This window comes from Callorhinus ursinus, unplaced genomic scaffold, assembly GCF_003265705.2.
Source record: "Callorhinus ursinus isolate GAN/ISIS: 27379988/994484 unplaced genomic scaffold, GSC_fseal_2.0 scaffold45, whole genome shotgun sequence".
Taxonomy (NCBI): domain Eukaryota; kingdom Metazoa; phylum Chordata; class Mammalia; order Carnivora; family Otariidae; genus Callorhinus; species Callorhinus ursinus.
Genome location: NW_027397107.1, coordinates 5,264,418 through 5,282,964, shown reverse-complemented (window position 1 = coordinate 5,282,964; position 18,547 = coordinate 5,264,418). Strand labels below are relative to the sequence as shown.

Sequence of the window (18,547 nt, the reverse complement as noted above, 5' to 3'; positions counted from 1 at the left end):
TACAGTAGGGGTGAATCCAATAAAAATAGGGGCAAAAAACAAGGCTGTTCTCTTCTTTTCACTCTCATATTGGACATTTTTGCCAATGTAAAAATACTCAAAAAGGAAAATACTAGAAAAGAAGAGATGAGAGTATCATTACATGCAGACAATATGATTATATACCAACACAATCCAAAGGAAATCAGTCTTAACAATAGATAATTAAAACTTCAGCAAAGTGGTTAAATAAAAGATAAATAGAAATCCACAGAAGTCAAGTGCATTCTTGTGTAGTGGTAATAACTAACTATAGAAAATACAATTTTTAAGAAGCATTCAGTTAACAATAGCAATGAAAAGTATTAAACTACCAATTAACCTAACAAAAGACATACATCTTCATGATATAAAGAAAATGACCAAATATTACTGAGAGAAATAAAGAAAAGTTTGGAAAAATATTTCATAGACAAGTATTTTATATTCTTCAATGAAAGTTTTAAGTATCATTAAGATAACAGTTTTTCATAAATTAATTCACGAGTTTAACAAAATTCCAATGAAAACACCACAAGAACACTTCACAAGACTCAACAAAAATGTTTCTAAAGTTCATCTGACAAAAGCACAAGACAAAATAACATTGGGAAATACAATTATGTTAAATATAACAGTAATTTAAATGGCATGGTATGCATCTTTAAAAAAGAAAATTCTAGTCTCCAAAACATAATGTTTAATGTGTGGTGAGAGAAACATAACAAGATAGGGAAAATAATTAGTATTTAACAAGCATTACTGGGGTGTTCAGCAAGCAATATATTCTAGGGCGCAAGGGTGGCTCAGTTGGTTAAGCGACTGCCTTCGGCTCAGGTCATGATCCTGGAGTCCCAGGATCGAGTCCCACTTCGGGCTCCCTGCTCAGCAGGGGAGTCTGCTTCTCCCTCTGACCCTCTTCCCTCTCGTGCTCTCTCTCATTCTTTCTCAAATAAATAAAATCTTTAAAATATATATATATATTCTAGATCAGGAGCTGGCAAACTATGACTCATGGGCCAAATCTGGACTGCAGCCCATTTTCGTAAGCAATGTTTTACTGAAACGCAACCATGCTTATTTGTTCACATACTACCTATGGCTGCTTTAACACCATAGTTGGGTAGTTATGACAGAGACTATCTGGTCTGCAAAGCCTAAACTATTTACTATCTGGCCCTTTATAGAAAAGGTTTGCTGATAGTTGCTCTAGATTACTGTTGGGTAAAAAAAAAAAAAAAGGAATTATTAAATACATCAAATCTCTGACAAGAAGTTAAAAAAAATTATCAGGCCAAAATCTAAATGAAAGTGGGCAACCAGAGAGTTATGGAAGACACTGAAATTGCTTTTGTCCTAAGACAGATGTCTAATCCCGAGAATCTAGATATCAATTTTGATAGCCTTGGAGGGAAAAGATGGAAAAAATGAGAATTAAGGCCTAAACAATGCGGGAAATGTTCCCCTATAAAACCAGCACTCCCAATGGCTATATGATTTGGGAAAACGTAAACCAAAAGTAAACCCCATTTCTATCCCTGGTGTCTGTAAGCAAAGGGAAGTTACCAGTTGCTGGGGGACTAAGTGGGACAGACCCTGAGACCACAAGCCCAAGAATATTTTCAAATCAATTTTTAGACCTGAATAATTCCTTAAAACTTCGAGTCATGAACTTAGATTAAAGTGATCCTAACTCCAAGGCACCTGGCAGAAGCAAATGCAAAAATGTCCCTGGAGAAATATACCTTTATCTTAGGGCTTAAATAATTTCCATAAATAATTTTTCAAGACAACGTGTAGCAAACACAGACAAAAATAGGCAAGTACACAAGAAAACAAGGCACCAAGAATGAGAACTAGTTGTAATAGAGAAACAGTCAAACAGTATTAGGCATAAAAGTTTGAAGTAATTAAACTTATTGTGTTTAGAAAAATCAAAAACGAGCTTGGAAGTATCTGCAATAAACAGAAAACTATAAAAATGATCTTGCCAAGAGACCTTCTAAAAATGAAAAATACAATAACCAAAATTAAGAATTCAATGAATGGATTTACCAGTACATTACACACAACTAAAGAGATAATTAGTAAATGGGAGGGAAAATCAGAAGAAAGTGTCCAGGATCCGTCTCCAGGGATTTCTCACATTCCTACATGGTCCAAGCCTTTTGAGCAAAGGACATGTTAAATTTTTGGCAGCTAGACATAGCATGTCCCTCAAAGAGAGATCTGGAGTCATACCTCCCCAGAGACATCCCACAGTAGTAAAGACAAAGCCATCTCCTTTCTCTCCCTGGAGACATTTCCTTACATTTCAGGGTAATAAACCTTAAGACACCTTCCCCATCTCACCCAGGGCAGATTTGCCTACATCCTAGGGTAACGAGTAATCTCTCTGGAGGGAAGGATGTGCAGTGTGTCAGCAATCCTTAAGTGCTCAGAGTCTCTAAATTTTGGAGTTCCTTTTCTGTGATGCACTAAGCTGTATGCATGCACAGGTATCACCTTGCCCTCATCACCTCACCCTGTGGGCATTAGGGCATGGGGAACCTATGCAAGATATTGTTGGCTGTATTTGCTGTAATAAATTGTCTATATCTCTGATCCAGGGGTCTTGGGTCTTGTCAGTACTATGTAAATGTACACATATGTGTGTATAAAAAGCTGTGACAGGCTAACTTGCTAGTTTAAAAGAAGGGCAAAATCTAAGATCCTTCATGGTTTCTGACTTAATAAATGCTTACACAGATAAAGAAAACAGATGGAAAATATGAGAAGTTAGAAGACATGGAAGATACAGTAAGAAACTGTAACAGAAATTAAACAGAAATCTAGTTCCAGAAAGGAGAAACTGGTGTAGAACTAATACTTAAAAAGGTAACAGCTGGGATGTTTCCAGAATCAAAGACACAAATCTTCAGATTCAAGAAAGCAAACAAATTCTGAGCAGGATAGATAAAAAAGAAATCCACACCAAAATATATCACTGTACAACATTTGAATAGAAAACTGATCTCTTCAGCAAAAATGAAAATCAGAAGACAGTAGAATGATATTTTTCATGTGCTGACAGAAAATAACCTGGAACTCTTTTCCCAGCAAAAATATCCTCCAAAAATTGAGACTGAACCATATTCTTTAAAAGGATGAATTTTGTGGTATATGAATTACATCTCAGTGAAGCTGTTACTTTTAAAACTGACTATAACAAAAGCAACAGATAATAAGTGTTGAGAATGCAGAGAAATTGGAACCCTCATACACTGCTGTTGAGAGTATAAAATGGTGCAGCTGTGTTGGAAAAGTCTGGCAGTACTTCAAAAGATTAAACAGAGAGAGATTTCACTCCTAGATATATACTCAAAAGAACGGAAAACATGGATTCAAACAAATAGTTGTACCTGAATGTTCACAGAGGCATTATTCATAATAGCCAAAAAGTAGAAATAACCCAAATGGCCATCCACTGACAGATGGAAAAAAAAAACATGTGTATCCCTGCGATGAAATATTATTTGGTCATACAAAGGAATATAGTACTGATTCATGCTACAACAATGATGAACCTTGACATACTACGTTAAGGGAAAGAAGCCAGTCACAAAAACCCACATATGGTATGATTCTGTTTATATGAAATGTGCAGAATAAGCAAAGCTGTATAAAGGAAGTAGGTTAGTGATTGCCTGGGGGTGGGGGTGGTGATCAGATTGGGGGGTGATGGCAAGGGGTGTGGAGGTTCTCTTTGGGTTGAGGAAAATATTCTGAAATCAACCGCGACAATGATTACACAAGTCTGTGAATATAATAAGAGCCACTGAGCTGTACTCTTTAAATGGGCGAATTTCACGTTTTGTGAATCACATCTCAAAGTTGTTCTAAAAAAATCAAGGTGAAATACAAACATTTTCAGATCATCAAAACCAGCAGTTTGCCCCCAGCGACTCTCATTAAATGAGATTCTGAAGGAGGTACTTAAGGTAGTAGAAAAGTGAGCCTACCTGGAAGTTCTCAGATGATAGCTGACTGAAGAAGTCAAGAAAGTGGCAAATATGTAGCTAAATCTATGAAAGCCTTGACTGCACAAAGTAACAATAATGTCTTGCAGGGCTAAAATAAATAGTTAAAACACTAAACAGTAATGACACATAAGTAAGGTAAAGAAAGTTAATGTGCTCCAAGGTCTGTGTGTTGTGAGGGGTGTACGGTGTTGTTTAGCTTTAGACTTTGAGAGGACAAATATGCATGCTGCACTTTCTAGGTAACCACTGAAGAATAAAAAATAGAGTAACTTAAAACTCTTGATTTCAGCTCAGGTCATGATCTCAGGGCAGTGGAATGGAGACCCGCCTCAGACTCCACGCTCAGTGGGGAGTCTACTTGAGAATTCTCTCCCTCTCCCTCTGCCTCTTCTCCTGCTCACAAGCTCTCTCACTCTCAAATAAATAAATCTTTGGGCGCCTGGGTGGCTCAGTTGGTTACGAGACTGCCTTCGGCTCGGGTCATGATCCTGGAGTCCCGGGATCGAGTCCTGCATCGGGATCCCTGCTCAGCAGGGAGTCTGCTTCTCCCTCTGACTCTCCTCCCTCTCATGCTCTCTGTCTCTCATTCTCTCTCTCTCAAATAAATAAATAAAATCTTTAAAAAAAATAAGTAAATCTTTAAGAAAAGCTATAAAAAAGGAGAGAAAAGGAAAAATATAATACAAAGTACAAAATAAGTTAGTAGTAGATTTAAATCCAAGTATTTGTTAGTTACAATAAATATAAATTGACCAATTACTTTGGCTGAAAAGGTTATCAATCTGAACTTAAAAAATGAAATCTAACTATTACATTTGCTGTTTGTTAGAGACATATCTAAAACACCAGGTGTATAGGAAGGTTGAAAGATGAAAAATATATGTAAAAACTCACCAGAAGGAAGCTGAGATTGCTATATTAATATCAGACAAAATAGATCTTAAGACAAAAAGCCTTACTAGAGGTAAAGAGGGTCACTGTATAATGATAAAGAATTCAATTCACTAGAAAGATATAACAACTTTAAATCTGTATGGCCCATAAAGTAACTGCAAAATACATGAAGCAAAAACTGATAGAATTATAAGAAACAGGGCGCCTGGGTGGCTCAGTTGGTTAGGCGACTGCCTTCAGCTCAGGTCATGATCCTGGAGTCCCGGGATCGAGTTCCGCATCGGGCTCCCTGCTCAGCGGGGAGTCTGCTTCTCCCTCTGACCCTCTTCCCTCTCATGCTAGCTCTCATTCTCTCTCTCAAATAAATAAATAAAATCTTTAAAAAAAGAATTATAAGAAACAGAAAAAGACTATAGATTTAAAATTAGCTCTCAGCAGTTGATAGAACAAGTAACTAATCAGTAACAACCCAGAAGATCTGAATAACACAACCTTTACAACTACAAAATGTGCGTTCTTTTCAAGAATAGACGCTTACAGAAGCTGACCATGTATATGGTAGACTGGTCTTCTGCTTTTTTAAAATTTCATTTTAGGGCGCCTGGGTGGCTCAGATGGTTAAGCGTCTGCCTTCGGCTCAGGTCATGATCCCAGGGTCCTGGGATCGAGGGTCCTGGGTCGACCATATGACCAAGGCCATAAGGCAAGTCTCAACAATTTCAAAGGACTGAAGTCCCAAGATGTTCTCCAACCAAATGTAATTATGCAAGAAATCAATAATAAAAAGATAATTGGAAAAAGTAACTGTTTTAGTACCCATTGATGATTCATGCCTGAAGAAATAATAGTATGATTGTAAACAGCTTGTGTAATGATGGTTTTCATAACCCTATCCATCATTCTTTGTAGTTGGCACCATGATTCAGTAGCTGGCATAAAACTGTAAAGAACTTTCCCTTCTCCCCTATTTGCTTTTTATCAGTAAGGATTCTTAACATATTTGGTGGGCTGTAATCCATTACTGTCATTATTTTCATGCTCAAATGCTTTCATATTTGATTAGGGGGAATGGAGCTCCTTAAAGCTGACTCCTGTATCCTTTTATATTTTTAATTGTGCTAAAATACATGTAATATAAAATTTACCATCTTAATCATTTTTAAGCATACGGTTCAGTGGAATATAGTATATTCACATTGTCGTGCAACCAACTGCCAGAACTTTTTCATCTTGCAAAACTGAAACTCTATACCTGTTACACAATAACTCTCCACTTCCCCTCTCCCCAGCCCAACAATCACCATTCTTTCTGTTTCTATGGATTTGACTACTTTAGTGGACCCATACAGTATTTGTCTTTTTGTGACTGGCTTGTTTCACTTAGTATATTGTCTTCAAGGTTTATTCATGGCTGTAGCATGTGTCAGAATTTCCTTCCTTTTTAAAACTTAGTGATATTCCACTGTATAGATCTAACACATTTTGTTTATCCATTCTTCTGTCCATGGGCATTTGAGTTGCTTCCACTTTTTGGTTATTGTGAATAATGCTGCTGTGAACATGTGTGTACAAATTATCTTTGAAACCCTGCTTTCAATTCTTTTGGGTCTATACCCGGAGGTGGAATTCCTAGATTCTACAGTAATTCTATTATTTTTAATTTTTGAGGAATAGCCATACTATGTTCCACAGCAGCTGCACCATTCTACATTCCCACCAGCAGTGCACAATTTCTCCACATCCTCACCAATACTTGTTGTTTTCTGTTTTGTTTTGTTTTTTATAGTAACCATCCTAACGAGTGTGAGATGGTATCTTGTGTTTTCAATTTGCATTTCTCTAATAAATTTGTGATGTTGAGCATCTTTTCATGTGCTTTTTGGTCATCTGTGTATCTTCTTTGACAAAATGTCCATTCAGATCCTTTGCCCACTTTTAATTGGGCTGTTATTTGTTTTAAGGAACTACAGGAGTTCTTCATTCTGGACTAGGGGAAGGGAAGTAGAAAGGAGGCAAGACAAAGGGGCATGAGGAAACTTTTGGGAGAGATGAGTATGTTAATGAACCTGATTGTGGTGATGATACCTCCTATCAAAACTGATCAAACTGTACACTTTACAGGGGCACCTGGATGGCTCAATTGGTTGAGCAACTGACTCTTGACTTCGGCTCAGGTCATGATCTCTGGGTCATGGGATTGAGCACCACGTCAGGCTCCACGGTTAGCATGGAGTCAGCTTGGGATTCTCTCCCTCTCCCTCTGCACACCCCCCACCACACCCCTGCAAAAAATTGTACACTCTACATATATGCAGTTTATTATAGATCAATAAAACTGCTTTAAAAAACACAAAACCCAAAGACATCTAGAAGACTGAAAGTTTTGGGGAGATTTTATTTCACTTTAGTCCTTCAACAACTCAAGACAGATGACTAAACCAACAATAGTAAGAATACAAAGTTAACTAATCAAAAAAGAATTTGGAAGTTTTCCTTCATTTCCTATGCTCTGAAACAATGTACTTAGCACTGGAATTATGTGGACTCAAAAATTTTTCAATAGAATTTCTCTATGAAACCATTTAGATCTAGTGTTTTTTTTATGTCCAATGGGACAGTTCTTTCATAACCTTATTCTATGAAAACTGAGTTATTTAACTTCCAATCTTTGCTGGCGTCAATATTGGTAAATTATATTTTCCTAAATAATTTTCCATTTCATTTGAATTTTCAAAATCATTTAACACAGAAGTATGCAAATTAATATCATTAAATTTTTTTTCCACTTGTCATTTGTTATTTTGTATTTGTGATTTCTCCCAATATTCTTAACTTAGCTATTAGTTTACCTGGTTTGTTAAATAGTTTAAGATCTAAAATTGTGATTTCTTAATCAGATGTTTCTCTGTTCTCCATCTCATTAACCTCTGCTTTAATCTTTATTGTTTTTTATTCTTTTGTGCTTTCTTTTGTTTTCTTTCGTTCTTTTTCTAACTTTCTAAGTTTGGAATTTACTTCATTTATTTCCCTTCCTGAATTGACAATGTGTGTAAGACAATAAATTTCCCCCAACCACTACTTTATATGTATCTAACAGAAGCTGATGTTGCGTTTTCATTTAATTAATTTTAAGGAATCCTTTATTTCAATTTGTAGTTCCTTGCATCCAATAGTTCTTTAATTGAGGGTTTAATTTTCCATATGGACCGGTCTTCTGCTTTTTTAAAATTTCATTTTAGGGCACCTGGGTGGCTCAGATGGTTAAGCGTCTGCCTTCGGCTCAAGTCATGATCCCAGGGTCCTGGGATCGAGTCCCACATCGGGCTCCCTGCTCCTTGGGAGCCTGATTCTCCCTCTGTCTCTATCTCTCTCTCTCTCCCCCTCTGAGTCTCATGAATAAATAAATAAAAATCTTTAAAAAAAATAAATAAAATAAAATAAAATTTCATTTTAAATTTCCAGTTTTGTTGGATAGTGATAAGGACTATTTGTAACATTTCTACTTTATGGAAATTACTAATTTTTTCCTTGCAACCTAACATATGAACTATTTTTATGAATGTAAATACACTTAAGAAGAAGATAGATCATGGGGCACCTGGGTGCCTTGGTTAAGTGTCCAAGTCTTGGTTTCAGCTCAGGTCATGATCTCAGGGTCCTGAGATCGAGCTCTGCTTCAGACCCTACGTTCAGTTTGGTGTCCCCCTGCTGCTCCCCTTGCCCCCACTCCCTCTTCCCTCTCCTCGAATAAAGAAATAATCTTAAAAAAAAAAAAGATCATTACTGTACTAATCCGGCAACTTTTCCAAAGATTTTTAATTTTTCAAGGTAAAAGAAAAAAAATATAGGAAATCTCCATGTTTAGAAATAAATATACTTATAAATAAACTGTGCATCAAATAAGATATCACAATGGGTCCTGGAATATATTTGGAACTGAACATAATGGAAGTCCACGTATAAAAATGTGATATGCAATTGAAGAGGCAGTGACCAGGAAATGTGCAGCCGTAACTGTTAGAAAAGAAGGCGGAAAATTAATTAATGAGCAGAAAGCATCTATCTTAAATAGTTAGAAAATGTAAAACTAAGCCTGATGAGAATAGAAAAGAGAAAGTTATAAACAACTAAAAATAATAAATTATAGAGAGGATCAATAAAGCTAAAAGTTTGTTCTGTGAAAAGACTTACCAAAAACAAGAGAAAAGACACAAACCAGTTAACAGGACTGAAAGAAGAGACTTAACTATATATATCATAGACGTTAAAATATCATAATAGATCCTGAACATCATGCCAATAAACTTTAAAATTTACATGAAATGGACAAACTTCTTTAAAAATTAACTTATTGGGGCGCCTAGGTGGCTCAGTCGTTAAGCGTCTGTCTTCGGCTCAGGTCATGATCCCGGGGTCCTGGGATCGAGCCCCACATCGGGCTCCCTGCTCAGCGGGGAGCCTGCTTCTCCCTCTCCCACTCCCCCTGCTTGTGTTCCCTCTCTCGCTGTGTCTCTCTTTGTCATATAAATAAATAAAATCTTTAAAAAAAGAACTTATCAAAAGTCACTCAAAAAGAAACAGAAGGGGCACCTGCGTGGCTCTGTTGGTTAAGTGTCTGCCTTCAGCTCAGGTCATGATCCCAGAGTCCCAGGATCGAGTCCCACATCAGGCTCCTTGCTCAGCGGGGAGTCTGCTTCTCCCTCTCGCTCTCCCTCTGTGCTCTCTTTCTCTTACTCTCTCTCAAATAAATAAATAAAACCTTAAAAAAAAACAACAACAGAAAACCTGATAGCCTTATAACCACTTAAGGGAAATAACTATGGTTAAGACTTGCTCTGCCAGACACATAAACACTAATAAAAAACATCTTTAAAACCATACCAGTGATGGGGCACCTGGGTAGCTTAGTCAGTTGTGTGTCCAACTCTTAATTTCGGCTGAGGTCATGATCTCAGGGTCGTGAGACTGAGCCCCACATTGGGCTCTGCACTGAGCATGGAGCCTGCTTGAGATTCTCTCTCTCCCTCTCCCTCTGCCTCTCCCCCTGCTTGCATGTGCTCGTTCGCTCTCTCAAAAACAAAACAAAACAAAAGTGGTGATGATGTAAGGACAGGCAGGAAGACCAGTGGAAGAGTAAAAGGACCCAGAAACAAACCCACACACAGATAATTTGTAACAATTTATGACATTTATCACCGCAGAACACTAGAGAATGAGTCTTTTTGGTAGTTGGTGCTGGGACCCTGGATACCTACATGGAAAAGAAATGAAGTTTAAACTCTACTTCATTCACTCCAAACATAAATCACTTTCAAGTGAACGGCAGATCTAAACGTAAAGGGCAAAGCAATAAAGTTTCTGGGGGCGCCTGAGTGGCTCAGTCAGTTAAATGTCTGCCTTTGACTCAGGTCATGATCCCAGCACTCTGGGATCAAGCCCCATGTCCGGCTCCCTGCTCACCCAGGAGTCTGCTTGTCCCTCTCCCTCTGCTCTTCTCCCCCATGCGTGCACACTCTCTCTTTCTCTTTCTCTCTCTCAAATAAATAAAATCTTTTAAAAAAACCCAAGAAAGTTTCTGGAGAATAATATAGAATAACTTCATAACTTCTAAGGGATTTCTCAGATAAGATACAAAAAGTACTAACAAAAAAAGAAAAAGACTGTAAAATTGAATTATGTTTTAATTTAAGAATCTTTTATGTGTCAAATAGCCTAAAACAGCACCAAGACTTTTGAGACAATTGAATATAAAGAAAAGCAAGGTAATGATTACACACAAATCAGGATAATGGTTGTCTTTGGGGTAGAGGATGAGACGGGGCAGACACGGGGCCTCTGAGGGTGTTAGCTATGTCCTTGCTATTTCTTACCTGAAACATAGGTACAAGGGTATTTGCTTTGCCAAATATGTCATTAAGCTATTTCGGGGGCCCCAGAGACTACCCCCTCACGTTTGGTAATTCACTGGAACAACTTACAGGACTCAGCATATAGTAAGTACTACTCACAGCTAAGATTTTCTATAGCAACACGGACACACAGCCAGAGCAGCAAGGGGAAAAGACCTATCAAGAAGAGCTTGTAGGGCTCGGCTCTCTACCTCCCATGAGAGCACACTCTCTCTCAGGGAAGATGCACCATTTCTGCCCCAGGAAACCTATCAGAGACTCAAAATCTAGGGTTTTTACCGGGGCCTGGTCCCAAAACCCTCTGCCCACTAAAAATTTGGACTCTCAGAATGAAAGCAGATGTTAGTGTCCCAGGTGGGCAAAACAACCATATTGGCTCAGGAAAGGTTTCAAAAGCCAAATTCCCATTGACCAGCCAAGAACCAATCTTGCAAGTAGGTCATTCTAAAGATAAGTCTCAGGCCTACTATGTTAACTCATTCCTGCACAGCTTATATAGATGTTTTTTGCACTTTTCTCTATGACATTTCACAATAAAAGATGTTTAAAAATGGTAGACTACAATATACTAAATCTATGTTTAAAAGCTGCAGAGATGACATTTGCAATATATATAACCGGCAAATAATTAGTGTATGGGATGTTTAAACCATTCCTATAAAATAATGAGATAAAGGCAATACAGCTGCTAAGACAGAAAGACAGAAAACTTGAACAGACACTTTAAAAATAAGGAAACAGTCCATAAACCTAACATGGTGCTCAACTTCACCAATAATCCAGGGAATTAAAATCACAAGAAAATACTACTATACATATACTTACTAAATAGGCAAAAATTACAACACAATATCAAATATTAGTAAGACTGTGGAGCAAGGGAAAGTCTCACACGCTGGTGGGAGGGAATGCAACCACTTTTGAAAACAATTTGGCCTGCATAGGAAAGTAAAAGGTACACAATACTCTTCGGCCCAGTAGTTCTCTGGGTTACATACACAAACTTATGAACATGTGCACCAGGACACATGTACAAGAATATTCACAACAACATCAACAGCCAAAACCTGAAAACAATCCAAAATGCCATCAGGATGGATAAAAATAAACAAACAAAAAACCCCAAAAAGCCCAGGATGGATACTGTGGCACAATCACACATAGGAATATTCTACAGGAATAACATAAATTTTTATTAAAAATTATTTTAAAAATTTAAAAAACCCTGTATCCACAATATGGAAGACTCTCACAAACATTGTCGAACCAAACAAGAGAAAGTAGAATACATAAACTATACATCTCAAAACCAGGTAAAACTGAACTACATTACTTATGGATGCGTACATAGGGTAAACTATGAAGACAAAATAATCACAAAAATCAGAGTAGCTTTCTCTAGTGTGGGGACCAGGTTATGAAGAGAGAAGCCACACTCCTGGGGCTCCAGTAATATCCTATTTCTTGATCTGTTTGATGGTTATGTGTAATTATAATTTTATAATCATCTTTATGTTTATATAATTTTAATGTATAAACTTTATAATTTTTAACAATTCTTTAAGTTGCATATATATACATAGTGTGTATATATATATGTGTGTATATATATATATACACACACACATATATATATATACTATGTACTTCCTAAGATACTATGTATCTTCTTTCTCAAAAAATTTCTTTGAGAGGGGCACTGGGTGGCTCAGTCGGTTAAGCGGTTAAGCAGTTAAGGACCTGACTCTTGGTTTCAGCTCAGGTGGTAATCTCAGGGTCATGAGATCAAGCCCCAAATCAGGCTCTGCAGTCAGCTTGGAGTCTGCCTGGGATTCTCTCCACCCTCCTCCCTTTCCCCCTCCCCGCCATGCATGAGCTCTTTCTCTCTAAAATAAATAAAATCTTAAAAAAATTTCTTTGAGAAACAAAAGTTAGCAAAAACAAAGAATTAGTATTAAAAACATACAAAGAACACCCAAATTCCCACAAACAAATGATCAGAGAGTATAAACACACTGTTCACCAGAATACACAAACTTACGAAAAAATGTTTTCTTTTCTAATAATTAATAGCATGAAGCAACAGTGCATACTTATTAAACCAAAGAGAGTGCAATACTGTGATAATTTATAAGATAAACGACAACCATGAAGACTGAGTAGCTACATGGAATAATTTAATATTGGAAAAACAAAAGAGTAAATAATGAGTGCATTAGGTTTACAGCTAAGAAAACCATACAGCTAAAACTTGGAAAGGACTCATGACAAAGGAAAATAGCTGATGTGGTTGAAAGACAGGATTATGGCTGCAATATTTTCCTTGATATTGTGAATGGGTTTCATTAAGATATCGGAATTTCTAAACAAAGTAAATTCAATAGTTCCTTGCAATTCTAGAGAACAAAGTCCATATGTCATAACCCCAAGACCTTTCACAAGCTGACTTCAGCATGTTATTTTTCACTTTGTGCCAGGCACCATGCTGGGAACTGGAGCAGAGACGGGCAAGACAGAATTACTCCCCTCGATGAGCTTCTAGGCTGGCAGGAAATGGACATGTCAACAAATAATTACAACTCACTGAAGTAAGTCCCACAAAATAAAGTCTATTCTTCAAAGTCTATGACTTCCCACAGAAACAGACCCATAAATACAGAGAACAAACTGATGGCTGCCAGAGGGGAGAAGTGTGTGTGGGGGGGGATGGGCAAAATGGGTGAAGGGGAGTGGGAGGTCCAGGCTTCCAGTTACGGAATGCGTAAGTCACGGGGACCAAAGGTAGAGCGCAGGGAATAGAGTCGATGGTACGGTAGTAGCTTTGGGTGACGACAGGTGGTGGCTACACGTGTACTGCAGTGCGCACTGCCGAAAGACTAGAGCTGTCAAATCACTATGTTGTACGTGGGAAATGAAGGTAACACTGTGTATCAACTATACTTCAATTTAAAAAACAAAATGGGCCTGTGTGGAGATGGGGGCCAGTCTGTAGCTTCCCAGGTGAAGGAAAAACTCAGGAAAATCATAGAGAAGCTTTCAAAAGAACACTGAACTGGATCTTGAAGGACAGGTCAAAGCTTCCAGACAGGGTGGAGGTGTGAAGGGTAGTCCATGCCATATTTGTGCCAAGTCTGAGGTAGAAGAGCAGGTGCCTGGACAAGGAGACTGCTTAAAGACATGCTCCCGGCAATGGCGAACCACTAGGGTTTTTGGCATTTAGTTCCCGAGTACTTTGCAATTAAATTACTTTGGGCCTCTTTGTTCCAGCCTTTCTTCCCTTAAAAGAAGTATATAAAAGTATATACAGAGAATAGGTATTGTATGTTAGAACAAGTGTATATTCAGTTAAAATGAGTACTAAAATATATTTAATTTTAATATAGCCTATATTTAATTTTAAATATTTCAAACATACAAAAAAATGATACCCAGGTACTCACCAACCAAATTTAAGAAGTCCAATTCTGTCCTACTCTCTTTCAAAGGTATAAAATGTTTCAGATTTATTTAAAATCCCACTCACTCCTCCTATCTCCTTCTCTTCCCCCTCCCTCATAGATAATACTGACTATCCCAAAGTGGATGCATATGATTTCTCCGGGTATTGGTCTTTCACTACACATCTAACACTATGGGCTTTGCCCAGTTTTTAAACTCTGGGTTTCCTTATCAGTAAAATGAAGGCAGTAGCTACCTCTTCCAGTTAGTGGATCAGAAATAGAATGTATATGGTGGCTATCATGGTGACTGGCACTGAAAAGAACTCAAGACCCAGAAATTTCGTTCCCTCCCAGTAGACTATAAGCCAGTCTTGCAGCCTTGCTAAGAAAATGTTGGTTCAATTTAGTTCTATTTACATTCCCCATATGCAATACTTCTGCCTCCCTTCCTTCCCAATTTCTGACCTCTACACCAGTCTCTGCCATTACTGCCCCTTAACCTTGACAGGGACACAGAAATGCTACTTATCTACACTGGTGGCACCAGGAGCTGTAGGGTGGCTGCTCCCTCTCAGGCCATTAAATGTCCCAAGTGCTGAGTAACCTGAGGGCAGGTGAAGGGTATGGGAGAAAGCCTGGTGTGGAAGATGCCTTGGAGTCAGGCAGCTCTTTCAACACAGGGACAGTCTCCTGGTGCTTCAGATTCTCCTCGTCAAAAATCAGGACAATTTTACCAACTTCTCCGGGTAATGGTGATAACAGAACCCTTACTATGTACCAAGTACTCTCTGAAGCATTTATTGCATATATTAAGCCATTTAATCCTAACAAAACCTCCAGGATGTAGAAGATTTCCCTCGTATGACAGAAGGAAACCGAGGCACTGAGTTTAAATGAGTGGACACAGTCACTGAGCTAGTACGTGGGAGGGCCGAGATTCGAACCCAGGCAATGTGATGCAGGCTGTCCTTAACCACTCCCCTTTGCGGAGGTATGGTGGAGCTACACCTGCAAGATAAAGGGCCCCAAGCACGTGGCACGCTGTACACGCAAAACACAGCGGCCCGGCACGTGACCGTGGAAGGGCACAGGAAGCGTACAGAGTTTTGGTCTTCAGCGGGGAGGTGGGAAGTGCCAGAGGACTGGGCTGGGATCACGGCAGGCACCCGAGTACAGGAACAAGAACAGAATGGGTGCTGGGCCGGCTCTTCCACCGACGCCTGGGGCGACCCTGGCCCCACCCCTCGGCCTCTGTTTGCGGGTCTGCGAACACGCGTGCTTTCCTGCTCTCCTCCCAGGCTACTGGCCGCGACAGAGGAGGGCTCTGCGGGCCTAGCCGAACCGGGGCGGGCAACGGAGGAGCCGGCGAGCCTTCCACTCCGTCCCCAGGGCCGGGTCGTGGGAGCAGGCCTGGGCTGGGCCAGGACTGGGGCCCGTCCGCCCGTAAGTCCGAGCGCGCCGCACTCACCTGTCCCGCAGGCTCGCAGCGGGGGGAACCCGGGTCCAAACTCCCCGCGCCGCCTCCGCAGCCCCCGCGCGAAGTGCCGGCTCACTTCCCGCCGGAAGCCGGCCGATCCCGATTGGCTGCTTCCTGAGGAAACCGACCAGTGCCGTCTCCCAGTGGCACCTGTCCCCGCCCCCGGGGGGGCTGCTGGGGCGGGGAGTTCCCAACGCCCAATCAGAGTCCGGAAGTCGAGGTCACGCGACCACGGTTACACCCCGGGCTTCCGGCACCCTCGGGATCTTTGTTTTCTCCGCCTTTCTTAGTGTCGGCGGAGGCTTTAAATAAGACAGGCTCCTGAGACCGAGAGCTGTGGCGGAAGTGAAAAACTCCGGGTTTGAGAGGAGCCGGACACGTGGCAGTTTCCACAGGCCACGCTGAGGCTCTTGCCCGCTGTCTCTGTGAGGCTTTGGCGGATTCTCGCCTCCACCTCCTGGTAACGCTGGCCTCTGCCCGACCCGAGCTCCAGCGCGCGAGCGAGTGTAAATTGTCATTGACCGGAAAAGGGGTCGCAATCTCAGATGCTTCGGGGGACGTGTGCAGTACCCGAGTGAGAAACCACGCTGCTGTTCCGGCTGATTGTTGCCACGCCGGACTGTGGGCCCTGTGATGCCAGATTTGTTTTCCTTCCCCCTCCCTCTCTCTTTTCCTCCCTCCCTTTCTTCCTTCTTTCCTTTCTCTTCTCTAAGAAAAATTGAAAATGTGTTTATGTGTGAAATCTGCCGATTTTAATAACACGCTGCAGTCAAAACACGCTGGGAAAGAGCAAAAGCAGGTTTTTCACAGAAAAATGGCCAAATAGGATAGAGACAAAGTAGGAGGTATGAAAAATCTACCAAAAGAGAAAGCTCCTAAGACTCAAACGGTACTACTACCCAGAATGATAAGTAGGATCGTCTCAGAACTCAATGAGGGGTGACACTCAGCTGAAATCGCCTGGGCCACACACTGCCTGAATTTTCCTTTAGCTTTTTACTTCATCGTCCTTCACATTTCTGCCATTCTTAGTGCCAGGCATTGTGCTAAGCTCATGGAGCTTTCTAATGGAGCTCACAGGACATTAGACTTGCCCATAGGTGACAAGAGCGATAGGAATGCTGATGGATGTTTTAGGGGCACCCAGGAGAGACGCCTACACAGATTGGCCGCGTTAGGTAAGACTCTGGGAGATGAATAAGAGGTACGATTTGGAGGCAAAGGCCAGGAAACAGGAAAAACCACAGTAGGGTACCTTTGAGGAAATGTCAGGAAAATGAGCAACAGAGAGATGTCAGGAGAGGAAACAGGGACCAGATCTCAGTTTGGACTTCACCCCAAAGATAAATGGCCATTGTTGGAGGGATCTGGGAACAAGTGGGATGGGGGGAGCTTTGTTCACTAATTTTAAGTAAAATCAACGATTTTACATATATGTGTATATATATATGTATCTCCACCACCCAAATCGGGGTATATACCATTTCCAGCACCCAGTAAGATTCCCTTGGGGAGCTTCCCATCTCTCTGTGCCCCCAGCCATAAGCTGGTATCACAAAGTGTATACTCCTCCATAGCTGCCTTTTTTGCCTCAACATAATGTCTGTGAGCTTCATGTATATTATGTGTACCAGTGACTCATTCTCTCTATTACTGTGTAGAGAAAATTCATGAAAACTTAGAAATGGTCCCCAAAATATTACTTCTTGTCCAGTGAAAAGGTGTTGTCCAGCATACCCTCAGGGATATCTGATTCTATGCAGGCTCTACACCTTTCATTGTCTTCGATATAAAGAACAACTCTGTAAGGTTTTTTTCAAATAACAGTTCTTGTCTAGAAAAATACAAATTGTGTCCGGTGGAATGCATTTAATTGTCAATTTTTTTTTAAAGATTTTATTTATCCATTTGAGAGAGAGAATGAGAGATAGAGAGCACGAGAGGGAAGAGGGTCAGAGGGAGAAGCAGACTCCCCGCCGAGCAGGGAGCCCGATGCGGGACTCGACCCCGGGACTCCAGGATCGTGACCCGAGCCGAAGGCAGTCGCTTAACCAACTGAGCCACCCAGGCGCCCTGCGTTTAATTGTCAGTTTCATCAGTCCTGCCAGCTTTTCATCTATTTGTAAAGTATTTCATTATTTCTCATTTAACTACAGTATATATATGTGCGGTACTTTGAATTTTCCTTTGAATCAGTTGTAATATCTTTCTGGATCTCATTAATTAAAGAGCTAAACAGAACCTTTGATGTGTTTAAATCTTTATGAGAATCATGATTATACTTGATTTTAAAAATTATTCTTTAACACCAGTAAGCTATTGTATGAACACGCCACAATTTATTTATCCATTCATCTACTGATGGACATTTAAGTTTTTTCCCTTTGGCTATTATAAATAAAGCTGCTATGGACATTTTTGTATAAGGCTTTTGTAATTGTATGCATTACTTTTTCTTGAGTAAACATTATCTAAGAATGGGATTTCTGGGCTATCGGGGTAAGTATATATTTTACTTTGGTAGAAACAGTCATGTTTTCAAAGTGGTTGTATCATTTTATACTACCACTAATGCTGGGTGAGTGTCCCATTATCTGCCTCCTTGCCAACACTGAAATTGCCGATCCTTTCCATTTTAGCTATTCTGCAGGGTGTTTAATGGTATCTCATTGTTGCTCGTTGTTGTTGTTGTTTTAGAGATTTTATTTATTTGAGAGAGAGAGAGAGAGAGCATGGGGGAGGTGGGGAGAAGTAAGGGGAGAGGGAGCAGGGCAGGGAGACTGATAG

General features: G+C 40.0%; 1 protein-coding gene across 3 annotated transcripts in view; it reads right to left on the bottom strand.

Moving 5' to 3' along the window:
* The window catches only part of BLM (BLM RecQ like helicase), a 90,647-nt gene extending 74,730 nt beyond the window's left edge, over positions 1-15,917 (bottom strand). The window contains exon 1 of one of the 3 annotated variants that reach the window (XM_073882224.1): positions 15,752-15,917. The gene's annotated coding sequence lies outside the window, so the exon portion shown is untranslated. The remainder of the gene's footprint in view (positions 1-15,751) is intronic. The other 2 variants (XM_025893016.2, XM_025893015.2) reach the window with 2 other exon arrangements.
* Positions 15,918-18,547: the final 2,630 nt, after the last annotated feature.